Here is a 16,119-nt window from a genome sequence, read left to right as displayed (position 1 = left end):
GCGTCATGTGACATTCTAGATGTTTTCTTTTTTTCTCACATTAAACTATACGGCAATGTCATGGCGTGTGCCCTGCGCTAACGGCGTTCGGAATTCTCGCCAAACTCGTCTAGCTCCACTGAAGCACGGATCCCTGCTCAACGGTTCGTCGCTTCCGGCGCTGTCCGGAGCGGCGGCAAAGGCGAGTGCTCGCTTTCCTTGTCCTCGGTTCCTTCCAGCTGGCCTGCCTGCAGTCTGCCGAGAGTTCCCCTCCCTTTGCGTACTGTCTCATTTCTGTTCACGTTCACGCAAACACTCACTATGGGCATTTAGTCAGGCAGGTACACGTCTCAAATCTGTCCTGTCTTTAGCTGGCCGCTGCGTGTAATAGGTTTTCTAGCCAAATAAAGCTGCTTCGGTTTTTCCCTCGGCTACCGTGCAACTGAGTTGCCTTCCAGCTTCCCTTGTGTTCCCGCCTGGCGTGGTCCCTGGACCCCGTTCTAGGTGAGTTGACTGCTTCGCTGCTCCGACAGTTGTTTCTTACTTGTTTTTTTTTTTTCTTTCTTTCGCAGGTATACCTGGCCGTGTGGCGCATTGGGCGTCCTCTTCCTGGGCTTCGTTCCCTGCTCACGTGGTCCCCCGTAGGAGCTCATTTGGCCGTGCCCTGCACCTAAGCCTGTGGTTCTAGCGGTTGACTGCAGTCTTCACATCTGTGTACATGGACTCGTGTCACCTATAATTGCAGAAATTAAACTGTTCACTGCACAACACTCGCGTCGCTGTCTTGAATCCTGTGCTCGCCGGCTTAGTCGGCTTGAGCGCAGTGATGTTTCATCGTACATATTTCAACTGTAAGGCCTCCCTATGCCATCGTGGTTGCCGGTAGGTTACGTATGCGTTACTAGGAAATTTATTTCAAGCAGCACCAAAACTTCTACTCCACCCATCCTCGCTAAATCCCCAAATAAGCATTGGGCACATGACGCTGTGCGAGTACAGTCGCCCCGAAAGTAAAACCGCATGTGAGCGGCGGCGTAGCTTGTAAAATGTGCTCGTCAGCGTGCACTGCCGACTGCGCAGCAGCATAGCAGAGCGAGGGGGCGCCAGCTCACCCGGCTGATTCGTTATCTGCTGCTGTCCTTACCACCGGCAGAAAAGAAGCGGCATTTTTTTTTTAATTTTTATTTATTTGCGAAATATTGCAGGCACTGGTCGGCGACTTTGGCTAGTTTCGGTTTCCGAAATTGTGGCAATCCTAGCGGCGCGGTGCTTTGGCGTGGCCCTTCCCTTTCCCTCAGTGTTTCTTTCTTTCCACACCGTCAACGCTTCCGCCCCTCCTCACGCATGCGCAACAGCTCACCGGCGCCAATATTTTTTTTTTTTTTCTCTCGGCGCGCACGGCGGGCCAGTTCGGTACGTGCGTGAGCGAGCCGGCGTGCGAAGGGTTGCGCGGGTTGCCTAAACGCCTCCACGGGTTGAAAGTTACGCTGCATTACAAAATACATTCGAATGTATTCTAAATATGGGGCAGCGGAGGAAGGAGCGTTACCACTCCTGCGCAGCTCTGTGGTGCAGCAACACAGGGCGGTACAGTTCGGCCAAGTGTCTCGCCTTCTCCAAAGACGACAGGTAAGCAAATTAGCTTTGTACAAGTTATAGTGAATTCCTTGAAAGCCGACCGACTGCACTCTTCTGTTTTCAAAATAATTCGCGCATGTAACCTGAAGTTAATGAGACATGTCACTCGCCTTGGAGTGGAAACTAATGTGCAAATATATCCCAGCTGTGCAGGTACGCAAAGTTTTAGTAGAACTAAACGCGTCTTTGGCACGCACACTCTTGCTCGCAAGATCAATTTGTGGTGGCATTGCCGTTTTTTGATTTCCTTAGTAACTGCTGGAACGTCGATTCAGTATACTTATCAAGGTATTTTTTGTTGTTTCGTGCAGCAGGTATGAGTCTAGGTTTGGGCCCCAAGTCGAGGACGGTTTGCGACTTCATTGGACGTTTCCTCCGGTGACTCTCCTCAATCCATCCAATGTCATCACGACGCACCTGCTCACAAAGAAGGCAAGCTCAACTGTACGCGCTTCTTGCCTTTCACGGCGTACAGTCGGGGACTTAATTTTGCAGACCACGCGAGCGCGTGGCAAAAGCCACCGATGCGCGCTCTGGAGGCCCGGCGCCTGTTGTCGAGACCGGCGCGGCGCGCATGCGCGTCCTGTTTTACTCGCAGGCAGGCCGATTTTCTCGCTTCCTGCTGCGGTGCTGCAATAGTCACTCAGGCACCACAGAGCGACGCCTTTGTAGCATTCCTTTCTTCCCGGTGGCAGATTTGCGGCCTAACGTGACGATTGCGAGGGCTTTGGCCCAAGTGCTCCTCGCGTCCTGATAAACACTTGCGCGTAATGTTTTGCTTGTTTGTTTTGTGCCTTATCGTTTATAGACGATGAGAACAGCGGCTTGCGAACGGCGTCCCCGCATGAAGCGCGTACGAAGCACAGTCTCGCGGTACGCGCTACCGACGATGAAATAGATTGATTGATTGTAGGGTTTAACGCGCCGACGCAACGCAGGCGATGAGGCGCGCCGTAGTGGAGGGCTCCGGATTAATTTTGACCGCCTGGGGATCTTTAACGTGCGCCGAAATCTCGTACACACGGGCGTTTTTGCTTTTCGCCTCCATCAGAAAAGCGACCGCCGCGGCCGGGAATCGAACCCGCGACCCCGACGATGAAATACCAGCTATATGAATAGCGAACCTTTATTCACCTTGTTTATTGTGTAATTTGGCCACTGAACATATATTCCAACTCGCTCTCCACTGCCCATAAAGTAGGCAATTTGCAAGTTATATAAAAGAAATTATTTCGGCGTTTTTGCTGCCTACTTCATTGCTTAAAAATGATAGAAATACGTACTCACATAAATTGTCTGTTCGCTCTGCCCGTCGCATTCGTAAAAATGGCACCTCGGTCTCCCATTGAATGCCGTAAAAATATTTGCTACTTTTCTCCGTAATATTAATCACTACTTAGGACCCTCCGAATGTTTTTGTCACTATTGAACGGGTGTTTAACCACTGAAAAACAATCAGCTTGTCCTCTTGTTTCCTTGTTGACCTTGTCCTTCCGCTCCGCTGGGCATCTGCAAGGTGGCCCTTTTCTGATGGAGGCGAAAAGCGAAAATGGTCAACTGTGTTCGGAATTTTGGTGCATGTTACACATTCCCAGGTAATCAAAAGTAATCCGGAGCTTTTAACTACGGCGCGCCTTATCGGCTGTGTAGCATATCGGCGCGTTAAAAACTAATAATCAATCAATGCAAGCCGACCTTGAAGAAATGTTCCGGCCTTGGAGCAATTCATTCCCGTAGGCATGAATTCCACGGCTAACAGCATCTCCTGGGCTATTAGTAAGCCGGCAAATGTCCCTTTGAAAAACAGCTTCACAAAAGTAGCGAATAATTTTACGGCATTCAATGGGAGACCGAGGTGCCATTTTTACGAGTGCGACGGGCAGAGCGAACAGACAATTTATGTGAGTACGTATTTCTATCATTTCGAAGTAATGAAGTAGCAGCAAAAACGCCGAAATAATTTCTTTTATATAACTTGCAAATTGCCTACTTTATGGGCAGCGGAGAGCGAGTTGGAATATATGTTCAGTGGCCAAATTACACAATAAACAAGGTGAATAAAGGTTCGCTATTCATATAGCTGGCATTTCGTCGTCGGTAGCGCGTACCGCGAGACTGTGCTCCGTACGCGCTTCATTCGAGGACGCCGTTCGCAAGCCGCTGGTCTCATCGTCTATAAACGATAAGGCACAAAACAAACAAGCAAAACATTACGCGCAAGTGTTTATCAGGACGTGCGCACTTGGGCCAAAGCCCTCGCAATCGTCACGTTAGGCCCCAAATGTGCCACCGGGAAGAAAGGAATGCTACAAAGGCGTCGCTCTGTGGTGCCTGAATGACTATTGCACCACCGCAGCAGGAAGCGAAAAAATCGGCCTGCCTGCGAGTAAAACAGGACGCGCATGCGCGCCGCGCCGGTCTCGACAACAGGCGCCGGGCCTCCAGAGCGCGCATCGGTGGCTTTTGCCACGCGCTCGCGTGGTCTGCAAAATTAAGTCCCCGACTGTACCTACTACCACAGCGATTGGTGGCGTGGAGGTGCTGCGCCCTAAGCATTTTTTCCTCCCCCGTCTTGCTCCAAAACGTATATTTGCGGCGAAACTACTGCCAGGCGTTGCTTCAGTGCTCCGAAAAATCTGACGTAACACCGCGGTGTTCAATGCAAGTCGATTTTCACATGAAGCAGTGGAAGGCCAAACCGAAATACATGCGTTGTCTGCAGCCGCCATTGCAAGCGTTTCGCTCATTAAAAAATAAATAAAACCAAGTAGCATTGCCGGCTTTGCTGTTCAATCTGAACTGCGCGCCCGCGCCTTGTCTTCTTATCTCGAGTGGGTTTGGTGTTCCATAGTTATGAAGTTAGAATGGTCATGCCGTATCGGAAAGGATGAGATAAGAGGCGCTGCCCAGAGCGGAGCTAGAGGGTTGCTTGTAACAACCTGGCCGATATCTGCGGCTTAAAATACAGGAAAGCTTTTTTTTTTCTGGGTGTCTTCTCCCCCCCACCCCACCCCGCCTTCCCTCCCACCCCCGGTAAGCAGACTGTTAATTCACGCGCCATTAAAAGAAAAGACGGGTGCGTTCGCTTTCGCTTTGTGTTCTACGACGTGCACATGGTTGCGCATTGTTTTTGTACATAGATATAATCTAGCAATAAGTGTCTACAGTGCGGTCATTGTGTTGCAACAGTTTTTTATGGCTGCATTTTGTTGGTGTGAACATGATTTCTCGGAAGTGTATGCAGGTTAATGGGCGGGCCAACGCTTTCTTTCAGAGTTTGCGTTAACTCGCCCGAAAGGCAGGGCTTGAAGCATACGTGTGCGTGCTTTCTTTTAACATATAGGTCTGTGTCTACATGGCGCCTTGTCTGTGTCTACGTGTTTCTTCTTGTCCCCGTTGTTTAGCGCCTCAAATTTATTCAGTGTATAGGTTCCCAATTACTGTGTCTCTGAACTGAAACGATTTTTTTTTAATGTCTAAGGAACATTCCTGTCTCGAGGTGAGCCCAAGAAATAAGTATACATTGAGTGGAACTTTCAAGTTCTTTTCTTCTCCCGCCGAGGCGTGCGCGAAAAACCCGCCGCGGTGGCTCAGTGGCTAAGGCGTTGTGCTGCTGAGCACGAGGTCGCGGGTTCGATTCCCGGCCGCGGCGGCCGCTTTTCTGATGGAGGCGAAAAGCAAAAACGCCCGTGTGTACGAGATTTCGGCGCACGATAAAGATCCTCAGGTGGTCAAAATAAATCCGGAGCCCTCCACTACGGCGCGCCTCATCGCCTGCGTTGCGTCGGCGCGTTAAACCCCACAATCAATCAGGTGTGCGCGAAAAAAAAATCTGTGTACGGACTAGAACCTTCGAAGTTCTTCTTTCATAATCAAGTATTGTGTACCTAAATGTGTATTCATTGCTGTAACTTTTGCTCAACTTTAGACGGAGACAGATACAAAAAGGGACACGAAAACCTGTATCTGTCTCCGTCTAAAGTTGCGCAAAAGTTACAGCCATGAATTCAGAATACCAACTAGCCCGCCTAACCGTGTTATAGTAAATGTGTATGTAGCACGTTTTTTTCCTATTGTACAATATTGTATGCCTAAATTTGCATATGTCATATTTTTGCTTAGTCCAATACTGTGTACATAAAATGTATGTGCAATATATGAGTGTAGTACATGTGTTTTCATGACTTCGAATCAAAGACGTCCTCATATGAATTTTGAATAAACGCAAAGCAAAAAGAATGTTTGTGTAACACTCCAATTAATATCGCCACAAAGACAACAATTCGACACCAGAAAACATACTATTACCTACATGTTTTCTTCGTTCAATTATTAAACACGTTAATGCACACATAACAAACGACGGGCGGCGGCCATTTCGAGTCGTCGCCGCCGCTCGTTTAACTTTCGCGCCTGGTGCCATTGCCGAGCGGCCCATGAGGTAGCGACCGGCGGCAGGCGCGAAAGTTGGGCGAGCGTCGGTTTCCGCGCGCCGGCCTGGCTGCCGCGGGAAAAATGACGTCAGCAGCGTCCGCGACGTCACCAACCTCCTTTCTCCCCTCGCCACTCGTTGCCATGACGATAAGTCCAACGTTTTTCAGACGCCACGTACTACTAGAGGAAGATTTGGCGCTGTTGTTTCGAATTACGTGGGACCACGGTGGATGCTACAGAGGCCGCCCCGTGTTGCACGCATGAAGCAAAAGCAGGAGTGGTACAGGCAATAGAGAGCTAAAAGGCAACACATCAGGATTTACTTCATGCACACAACAAAAAATTACAACAGGTAAAAAAAAAAGGGGGGGGGGTACAACAGAACTGAAAGAAAACAATGCGACAAAACAATTGAACAGAGAAGATAACTGCAAATCATTATAACATCACTAAATAAACATGCATTTCAATAGAATCTATCGACAGAAGGGCGGCAAACGGTAACTTGTTCCACTCAGAGATCGTGCGTGGAAAAAACGAAAATTTGGAAAGATTAGTTTGGCGAAATATGGAAATAACGCAAGGGCATGTAAATGACGATCGTGCCCTGTTGCCAGGAAACCAACGTAGGGACTGGAATCAAGTGAATGCTTCCGGTTCACTAATTCATAAAGAAATTTTAGCCGGAATGATTTACGTCGGGTTTCTATTGCTGGGATACCATTTATTTCCATTAGGGCAGATAGGGAGCCCGTTCGCCCATATATACCATAAATAAAGCGGACGGCTCTTCTTTGAATTCTTTCAAGACAATCTATATTTATTTTAGTGTGTGGATTCCATATAACGCAAGTGTATTCAAGTTCTGGTCTAATGATTGAAGTGTAGGTACCATCACGGCTGGTCAGGGGCTCTTCCAACGCTTTACGCAAGGCTGTTTTCCCGTAGTGGTCGGAAAAGCTCATCTTCGGCGGAATGCCACCAATTTCAATCAGCGTGACTGCCGTGGTTCGCGCAGGGCTTTGCGCAGTGGTTAGTTCTGGCATATGCTGTCAAGCTCTTGCTTCGCTGAAGTGAACACAAGAAAAAAAAAATCCAGTCTCCACCAACTCTGTAAATAATGACCGGTAAAGTAGTTCAAGGAGTGGACGAAACAGAACGCATTTGAAACTCGCGTCTGAGGATACTGCCTGTTTAATTAGCCGAATGAAAGTTGGGGTGGACACAGTTTTAGACTAGGGGATAAATGCGGGGCTACCTCTTTCCCTCCCGTAGAAGATCACGTATCAACAGCAGACGGAAATTCCACAACAGTGTGAGTGTAATCACGAAAGTAAATGAAACTCGGCGTAATGTTGAAGCTGTCCTAGCGGATCATTTTCATTGTAACTTGTGTTGGAATCTTTTTTATAAAACAAGAGTTACAGCTGTTTCTGTAGCCATACTTCCTCCGTAAACGACCACGTATTGAAGCAGACGAGAATTTCGTAACGTTTCCAACTTCACTGTTCAGAAATTATGCGTAAATAAAACTTAGCCTAATCGTAGCCATTTTAGCGGCCAATTTCCGGTTTTGATTCCGGTTTTTTACTTTTTTTTTTCAGATGCTACCTTCGGGAGAGAACGATTCGTGGGAATATTTTGAAACCATCAGAGCTTCTTTTCTCCGTACCAAGTCAGCCAGCGTCCCATCCTGCAATATCCTCCTGTACGAGACGCCAGGAATCCTTCCCCCCGCCACAGCAAGACGCAACACCAAAGCAGACCTCAGTCATAGTTTGCTTCGGTTTTTTAAATGCGAATGCATTTCTTAGTCGGGGGTTGTCGTGCTCCGTCAGCGTGCTCCTGCATTCCTCCAGCGCGAGCGCACGTGAGCGCGCGCCTCGCAGTTCTGCCTTCGTCGTCGTCGTCGTCGTAAATGCAAATGCATTTCTTAGTCGGGGGTTGTCGTGCTCCGTCGGCGTGCGCCCGCAGGTGTTATCTCTCCGCGCTCCTCCTCGCCCCTAGCAACAGTTTTGGCGCGCCTAGCAACCGGAGCAGGTGGTAGCTCGGCGGGGGTAGCGGAGGGCAAGGGGAGAGGAGGAGCGCGCTCGGGCGTGTGAGGGCGCTCGCATCGCGGAGCTCGGGCGGAGTAGCGGAGAGTGAGTGGAGGGGAGGAGCGCGCTCGAGCTCTCTCTCCCGCCGAGCTCGCATCGCGGAGCTCGGCGGGAGAGAGAGCTCGCGCGCGGGGCGGGCGTGTTGCGCGGGTCTCTCTCTCCTCTCCGCGTACCCTCTCTCCGCTCGCTGCGCTCGGAAAATGTATATAAATGCAGTGGAGCGCACGCCTCTCTCCGTTACTGCTTGCCGCAGCGCACTCATCGGTGCACCCAATGCATTCGCATTTCCGCACGATCCCCTTCGGGGAGGTGGGGGGAGTTTTTTTTAAAGCACTTTTCTGGACTACCTTTGCCTCTTCCATTGCGCCTGAGCTCCTGGCTACCCCGGCTTGAGAACGGTGCTCATGCTTGTACACAAAGAACCTATCTTCCGCACTATGAAATCGGGATGTTAGGTGAACACCGCCTCTACACAACGTTAGCTCGAAACTGAAAGTCTTTCCCTGTCTTTATGAAACGTTTCTCGCCACTGACAAACGTTGCAGTATGCATCACGAGTTCTCTGGAGAAGCTGTGGACGAACACAAGCCAATATAAAGAAAACCCTTCGCGGCTTCTCCCATTTAACTCCTCACCTCCTCACAGCATGCACGGGTTTCACATCTAGAGCACTTTCACAGCATACAAATTCACTTAACCAGTGTTAATATCGCCGGAAGAGACCAAATCACCTGTGGTGACGTCACCTTCAATGTACCGTATTTGCACGATTCTAACCCGCACGTTCTTTTGTTAAAACTAGCCTTAAAACTTGCTCGGGTTCAAGGCAAAGTCGGCCTTCAATGTTCCCCGCTTTAGTTTTAATGCGAACAGAAGCTGAATAAGCGAGTTTATAAACCACAATAAATTTTTGCTGCCACATTTGCTTGCGTCAAATAAAATGTCTTCTGCCAGGCACGTGATGCCATGTCTTTTACATTGGCGCGGTATAATCTGCGTCAAATTATTATTTTTTTAATTTTCATGATTTAGCTTACCTGCGCTTTACAATCGGCGGGGCGATGAAATTCTGCAGATACGGTACTTGCAGTATACTTGATGTTGTAGGTGACGTGGAGTTGTAGGGGTGTGATAATTACGGACGCACAAACAGAGGTACACGAACGTCGGTTGCACTAAAATTTGCGGGTCTGTGGATATTGTAGCTTTATGTTTAGGTCTGTCATGTTAGGTCTGTAACGTTGTGGGTGTCCAATTTCTGCTTGGATTCACATCTTTTGCACAGCTTCCGTTGCCGTAATGTACTAGCCCGAGTGTGTATAATTTTGATAGCTCTTGCCATGAAGTTGGTATACGCTCTATTGATATTGTATTGAGTATAATGTTGCTATAAGCTGTTCGTGAAAATTTTGTGCCAAAATGTGATAAAAAAGTTAACAAGAAAGACTAGTGAAAACCTGGTTTTACAATTGAATATGAGTGCCAAAGTTATTTCCCCGTTTCTAGTTGCTCCTCATTGGTAGGTAGAATGCGGATTTTGGGAGCTGAAGTGTGCCGCAGATTGAAGTGCGCCGCTCATAGTTAATTTAATCCTCCCCTTATGTACGCCAGTTCATAACAACTAGTGATCGTGTAAGCCTCTTTCCCGGCAGGATCATCGTCCCGGCGAATAAAGCGTTATTTAGCGGAGAGGGAGAAAGAAATAAATAAACTTAATTAACCAAATAATTTTGTCCTTACGGTGGCGTGGTGACGGGTAGCGTTCGCTGGCCGGTAACGTCGGCTGATCTCATCGTGACGCTCTGTTTGATAGTTAGGTCTGAGCTCCCTAGCGCCTGAACCCAGTGCTCGTCGTCTGGTATCTTGGGGAAAAAGTCGTTGGGGCATTTTCAAATGGCGTGTTCTATGCTTTCCCGCACGCGGGGCGGTTCGGGGAGGGTTAAACTACGGGCTAGATCACGTGCATTCTATATCTCCATGGCAGGTTGTTTGTTGCATTAGTCGTCATAGCCTTTATTTAGCATTGGATAGCGCCGGGTTGGCTAATGGTGGCTGGCAGCGCGAGGGGTGGTCGTGCGCCGTGATCTCCTGCTTTCTCGGGAGACTGTCTCGACCTGTTAGGGCTCCGTGGAAGGGGACGGGGCTAGGTGCAGCTGGGACGGTAAGCTCTCGAGCTGCCCTATTTGCTGCCTCGTTTGCTTCCAAACCTGTGTAGGCTTGAGTCCATATGGATTCTACCGGGGCGTCGGGTGAACTTTGATTAAGTATTTCGAGTGCCTGGAGCGAAACGACTTTCCACTGAAGCTGCTCTGATATGCCTCGACCACATTGCAGACTAATCGCTCGAGATATAAATTATTCAGTGCTGACCGGCGGGACAGAACACCTGACAGCGAGTTTTGCCGATCCTGCTGCGTTCCCAGCTGCCTTTTAAAGTTTCCGGGCAACCCTAGACTTCTAGCTAGCGTGAAAGCTCGTAAATACAACACGGCGTGGCGGCACATACGTGGTAGCAAGCTTAAGCTGATGCATGAGAGGAGAAGGACGCAATTTTTATTAAGGCACGGTAGGGGGAAATTGGGTTGTAAGTCTCCAGTTGGGGAGGGTGATGTGGGCAACTACGTCAAGGAGACCCGCACCTAGGAAAGTAAATTAAATTGAAGCACAAAAACAACCCTTACCAGAATATCAGACTGAGTTGAAGCTCTCAGTACTAATGAGTGGGTAACTGTAACTTATCGATTCATTTGTTGATTTTGGTAGTCGGTGGACCTCTCGATTCAGTTTGATTATAATTAATTGTTTGATAGTGCTTGATTCGTGAGTTTATCAATTTATTGGCAGGTTAACGTTTATTGTAAGGGTTGGACTAAAGTTATGTATTTGATTCGACATTTTGTCCATACTTCACGGATGTCTCGGTTTGCGCATGCGCAACTCGGTGGATATATGTTTGAGGGACGACAGAGGGGAGTACTCGGAATTAAGGTGGCAGGTAAAGTTTTAAGCTATTATTTGATATTAACGGATCGCCTGGTTGATTGCCTATACTTAACCCAATCGAAAATTCCCCATTCATAGGGATTCTTGATTTGAATTTATGAATTTATATTATTTATTTGGTGAGCAGTTTTATAGTTTTGGTTAAATACACTCGGTATACATCTGCCATTCAGTATTTTCACGTACTAATGGTGGTGACCGGCGATGTCCGGGTGTGCCCCTACAAGTGAAACTAATAGGTACACAACACGTGTTGCGGTACTTTTTACTTGTCATAATAGGTCAGCTAACCATGCAGTCGTACACAAGTAGGAACTGTCACTTGCTGTCCATACATGTGACCCTACCGTAGACGTGTGGTTATGAGAAACGGCTGCAACTCGTGTTTTATTGAAACTATCCTGAAAAAATTTAACCATGATAGTGCGCTCAAACGACTGTCTACCCATGCGCTGCGGTGGTAGGGTCATGGTCATGCTCCAACACAGTGGATTGTGCGGTTAAAGGGACTCTGCAACACTTCCCATAAACGCTTTCACTCCTTCCTTCCCGTCTGGAGGCACTCCGTAAGTTGTAGCTACTGCCAGCACGGAGCGGGACTGCGAGGTTTGCTCGTCGCAGCGAATACGCCTTCGTTTCTGCTTTCATTTCATGACTTTCTTCCTAAAGAGGCTATCAAATGTGCTCTTTGCTGCAACTTGGGGAAAGCCGGCAAATAGCCGCTACAACACTGTAATGACGTAATTCCAGCGGTCGAAGAACGCCAAGACCGGGAAGGAGAGAAATATATTGAGCACGTTTCTAAGTTATCTGATGGACGTACAGCAGTAATTTTCGGCTGAGGTACTTATGGTTGACTACGTTCTGCAAGCATCCAAGATTTTTTTTAAAAAGTTGAGGAAATCGTTGCACAGTCCCTTTAATTTCGCCAAGACAAAACACTTTTACAAAGAAACCTACATTATGACTTTGTATTTATACCGACACGGCAGAGAAACGAAAAACCCAGCGCAAAAAAAAAAAAAAAAAACAAATAGCAGAAAAAACACTCAAGCTTCACTTTTTCCCGAAACCATTTGAATCTGTTTGAACCGGTTCGAACCGGTGCTCCGGAACCGAACCCGGAACCGAACCGGAAAGGCTTGAACCCGAACCCAAACGGAACCCGAAAAAATACCGGTTCGACACTGCCCTGAATCAATATTGCCCCGCTGCGCTCACAGATGCTGCGAAGAGCAGAAAAACACATGGAGGAAGAGAAAACACCCCAAAGGAGTTTTCTTTTCTTTTTTTCTTGGTTTTCACATCACGTGACGTCGAAGCTCTGCCCATGGACTAAGGGCCTGAAAAAAAAGAGTTTCCCCTGCACAGCGCGGGTCAGCTGCACCACCTCGCGCACACAAGGAAAAGCAAAATTTGCCGACATGACAGCAGCCATTGCAACGTTTGACCTTGGTACAGTGGACTGGAATATTCCTGTTCACTGTAGCCTTTTCTCACTAATGCTGAGGCCCGCTCCTCATGCCACTGCCTCTCTTTTAGGTGCACTTATACCGTTTTCAAACATTCAAAGAGAGCGCCGCAATTCGCGGGCAGAGCCTTTCCATGGAAAACCTAGATGGCGCTCCAGCAATTATCGTTTTTTTTTTGCCCGTTTTTAAACCGCGTAATTTGAATCTTCATTGGGGCGCACTCGACCAGTGCAGGAAGACACCGTGTGGTAGAGAAAACGTGGCTTAGTTGGTCATCTGAGGCGTAGCAAGTGGATGGTGGACCTTGCCAGATTTTTTTCCCGCCTCCAATTTCATACATGTTATCCCCGGCACTCTACTGGGAACAAAGGTCAACGCGCTGCGAATGCGCCGCTATGAACGACATTCTCGTCTCAAAGACGGTTTGACGTGCGGAAGCTTATAACGGACTAAGCACTTAAACAAAAATAACGAATTCATAATTCGCGATCTTGCAGCTACATCGTTTTATTGTAGACATCATATACTCATCATAGTACCCTCATTGATATAAAGCAAGAAATAAGAGGAAACAATACCACTCTGATATCGTAATCTCTGCCCAAGCACAAGGTATCAGTGCATGCCAGCCACTTCGTACCCGCCCCCCTTCTCCCCCTGTGTGACTGTCTGTCTGTATATCTCCCTCCCTCCCTCTCTGCGAAAGAAAATGCCGGCTATTACTTCGCCTTTATGTGACACGAGAGAGCGCTGCTCCATTTTTTGTTTTAAGATAACCTTGCATTGCAAGGTTGACAACTGTGCAGCAAAGAAAAAAAAAATTCCTCTCCGTCGGGGAATCGAACCCCGGTCTCCCGCGTGACAGGCGGGGATACTGACCACTATACTAACGAGGACTGGCGGCGTACGCCCTTAATACCCAATTTCAACAAATTATAAGGTTACTGTCAGTTCTAAGGTATGCTACATTTGCAGAGCTGAATTCCAAGTGCCAGAATTTTTATTTCTTTCACTGATATCACATGCATTTTTCTCGCGCTTAATGGTGGGTCTCTTTGATGGGATAGCTGGATTTGTATTTTGAGTACTTGGTAGCTGACGGCTGCGCTGTACAGGCCAATACAGTGGTAGCTTGGCGCCAAAGAAATTTATTTGAAGCTTGCCTGATGATGAGGCGTCCTTTACTCTTTGTGAGGGCGAAGTGAAAGCAGTGGCGTTCAGACGTTTGCTGTGCAGAACACCGCAAGAGACATATTCAGCCATCGAAGGCCACAAGCTCTGAAGCAGCCGCATAGATGGCGTTACGCTCCCAGTGTCTGCGTTTGTTCACCATCGCGTTAACTTAGCAGCGGAGCGCTAGATGGCGCTTGGTGGACAACTGGTTCTGCGCATGCAAATGTGTGGGATAGGCTAAATCCTCCCTGTTCTGTGATAGGCTGATAGCCTCCGATCACACTTCGCCTGCCCTGCGCCCTCGCAATAAAAGGCTCGAAGCTTTTCATCAGATGTTGCGCATGCCCAATAATATTACCGCTTGAGCATGTACCCCCTCGAGAGAGCTTAGTTCCGACAACTCTTCCGACAACTCTTCCGAAAACTTTACTACTACTGGGGCGCACGACGTACGAATGATACCGGGGAGGTCCTTGGGGACGATTTTGAAAAACAGACATCGTATTGCTCCGTGATTCAGGAGAAGATGCTTCAGGAAATGCACTCAGAAAGCTTTGTCATATGGCTAAGGTAAATAAAAATAGGGCCCTGTTGAATTGAAATGGAGGAAGCGCCCATTCCGCCTAGGCAATGAAATACTAGAAATGAATATATCTTCAGCAAGTTGCAAGTGCTGATCCAAGCCACGAAAAGGAAATTGGGCGCACTCCGAAGTACGAATGGCATACTACCTGTGCCGCTAAAAATAGAAGCATACAACCAATGCGCACTCCCGGTAAAGCATTGTGTGGCAGGAACTTGGGGACTTATACTAACAACCTCGAGAGGAAGCCGAGGTCGGCTCAACGAGGCATAAGGAGAACGGTATTAGTAATGTTTAGAGACAGAAAAAAGGTGTCTTGGATTAGGAATCCAACAGGGATGGCAGACGACCTAACTCAAATTAAGAGAAAGAGGTGAGTTGTGCTGTACATGTAATGCGGGAAAATGGCTACGTATGGGACACCAGTGTAACCGAGTGGATATTGAGAGGCGGGGGACAGAAGTATGACAACGCCGATAACTCGATGGAGGGATGAGAGAAGGAAATTTGTTGACAAAGCTTTTAAGAGGATGTGCCCTAAATTTAAGCGCAAATAACTCGTTCGGCAAGCTTATAAGCTCTGCCTAATTTGCGTTTGCTTTTTCCGCCCTCCGCCAATCCCAGAGCTGTCACATCTGACATCATAGGTTCTGTTGCAGGAAATGAGCTAGTGTGTCGCATGGCCATTCCCTTTTTTCCTAATTATGTAGCTTATTTGAGCGAAGTTTACGTTAAAAGTGGTGTCAGTATGATTCTAATGAGACAATCTTTTGAATGAACCAAACTTGTGTTTTCTCAATTCATGGCTTAAACCCTAAAATCAATCAATGAGCGCTTAAAAAGTATACAGAAACTGTGTTACAAAATGGCTGCGCAATGCTAAGAAAGCATGGTTTGAGGGTTTGTTCAATGGCTCTAAATTTAGAAGTGGCATACTGTGGCGTGACATCAATAAGATTTTCACCAATGGTACTTCAGAATACGACGATATCCGAATAATACGAAAAAATGAGCAATATTTGCAAGGGAGCTAGCGGACATGTTCAATAACTATTTCACAAAATTGTGTCTGGAGTTTCAAACGTTTGTGGCGACATAGACAAGAGTACTTTGGGCGCACCCAATGTAAATAAGGTTTTCTTTGAAACTACAAGCCCAGGTAAATTTACTCAACCTTCCCGTCCCTAAAAAGCAATAACGCGAGAGATATTGATGAGCTTCAAGTCAAGTAAATCAAATTTGTCATTGATCGTTTGGTACCGGCCCTTTCGCACGTCTTCAACCCTTTGCTTATCCACAAGACAATTTCCGCAGAATATGCAGCTTGCAAAAGCACGTTAAAGATCCCCAGGTGGTCAAAATTAATCCGGAGCCTTCCACTACGGCGCGCCTCATCGCCTGCGTTGTGTCGGCGCGTTAAACCCTACAATCACTCACTCACTCACTCACTCACTCACTCACTCACTCACTCACTCACTCACTCACTCACTCACTCACTCACTCACTCACTCACTCACTCACTCACTCACTCACTCACTCACTCACTCACTCACTCACTCACTCACTCACTCACTCACTCACCCTTTCACATTATTCTACAACTGCTATACTAATCGCTTCTCCTTGGTTATAACGAAACAGCCTATAAGGTATTTCGAAGCTTATCTAGTCGGCCGAAAACAAAAAACGTCCGTGTGTCGATGTTTCATCATCGCCAAAAGCCTACGCATAGGTCCACTGC

At 47.7% G+C, this 16,119-nt stretch overlaps 1 non-coding gene across 1 annotated transcript; it reads right to left on the bottom strand.

The window, feature by feature from the left end:
• Positions 1-13,446: 13,446 nt before the first annotated feature.
• Positions 13,447-13,518, bottom strand: Trnad-guc (transfer RNA aspartic acid (anticodon GUC)). The gene has a single exon. It is a non-coding gene; the product is annotated as a tRNA-Asp (tRNA).
• Positions 13,519-16,119: the final 2,601 nt, after the last annotated feature.

This window comes from Haemaphysalis longicornis, unplaced genomic scaffold (genome assembly GCF_048455015.1).
Source record: "Haemaphysalis longicornis isolate Haplotype H1 unplaced genomic scaffold, Haemaphysalis longicornis Haplotype H1 scaffold_9, whole genome shotgun sequence".
NCBI lineage: Eukaryota > Metazoa > Arthropoda > Arachnida > Ixodida > Ixodidae > Haemaphysalis > Haemaphysalis longicornis.
The sequence above is the reverse complement of the archived record's forward strand: the minus strand, read 5'-3'. Positions and strand labels throughout refer to the sequence as shown.